Genomic DNA, 1,366 nt, shown 5'->3' with positions numbered 1-1,366 from the left:
TACTCTGGGAGCAGTCTCCCCAGAATTATGAATGCAATTAAGAGTCTGTAAATATGTCATCAGCTCAGCTAACAGACGCGCAGAAATCATTTCCTGTGGGGAGGGGGCTTATCCGCATCTGTAGCTGCTGTCTCTGGGCCACACTGCTTTGTGAGAAGGCCTGCCGTGAGAGCAAGGAGCTCAGAAGCAAAGCGGGTGATCTAGCTTTGTAATATCCCGATCTGCAACTCTGAGGGATGAATCCGGAATGTGCTTCTTAAGAGAGAGGGTATAATCGGGTTCTTCAATTAAAGGAAAATAAAAGTGCTTTTGGCAAGTGGCCTGAGGACATAAACGCACACACAAGACGGGATTTTTCCCACCCCCAGGAGAGTCCAGTTTTAATAACACGCCCCTCCTTTGGGTTCCAGAATCATCCTCAATTCAGGCAGTCCACAAATCCAGATGATGATCATCGCAAAACAGGAGGAATTTCGATCGATCAAAAGTTCCAAGAAACCCCTTTTTTGCCGCTTAGACTTGGCCTCCCTGTTACAGTTGTATTTGAGCTTAGCACAGCCTCAAACACTCGTAAATTCTAATGAGGAGGAGGCCAAGTAGCTGGGAATGCTTTCAGCAGCTGGGCAGCTCCTGCTCACGACCTCAGCTGGCTGGCTCTCCCCCCTGCTTGGTGCGTCCAAGATACAGGGCTGAAACCCTCAAGCTCCGCCATGGGCAACCACCAGCTGCTCCACTAGAGAACAAAGAGGCTCTCTACTCCCGTACAGAGCGACAGTCTCAGAAACCCACCCGGCGGTTCTACCCTGTCCTATCGGGTCACTATGAGTTGGCATCAACTTAATGGCCGTGAGTTTTGTTTGTTTTGGGGGGGGGGGTGCACTTTGTTGTTTGGGGGCTGTGCAAAAGCCCACACCAACATCCACTGTCAGCCCTGCAGCCTGGGGCAGGGATCCCAGACCTTTTCTTCTCCTCCCCCAGCAACCCCAGGCCACACTTGGGCCACTTCCTGGCCAGCAGCCCCAGAAAGAAGCCGGGGAGGATTTCGGAGGGGCAGCCCGACTTGGTCCCACACAACCTCATCTCTTAGCTGAAAGGGAGGTATGCCCACCCCTTCCCACCCCCCACCTACTTCATCTGGAGCGCTACCCCCAGCCCCCCACCCGACTCCTGCTGACCAGAACACCAAAGCCCAGAGATAACGGCGAAACATGTCACAGGGGCCAGTCACCACCGAGACAAGATTTAAATTCGGCAGGTCCGGGTGGAGCAAAGAGTTAATACCTCCCAGAGGCACCACGTAAAAAAGGCCTGGCATTCTGCTCCTGAAAGACGTCAGCCATCAAACACCCAAGGAAGCGCAGTTCTA

The sequence above is a fragment of the Echinops telfairi genome, unplaced genomic scaffold (assembly GCF_000313985.2).
Source record: "Echinops telfairi isolate 266 unplaced genomic scaffold, ASM31398v2 ScPeMD7_5;HRSCAF=22, whole genome shotgun sequence".
In the NCBI taxonomy this organism is placed as follows: domain Eukaryota; kingdom Metazoa; phylum Chordata; class Mammalia; order Afrosoricida; family Tenrecidae; genus Echinops; species Echinops telfairi.
Note: the sequence above shows the minus strand (reverse complement) of the source record.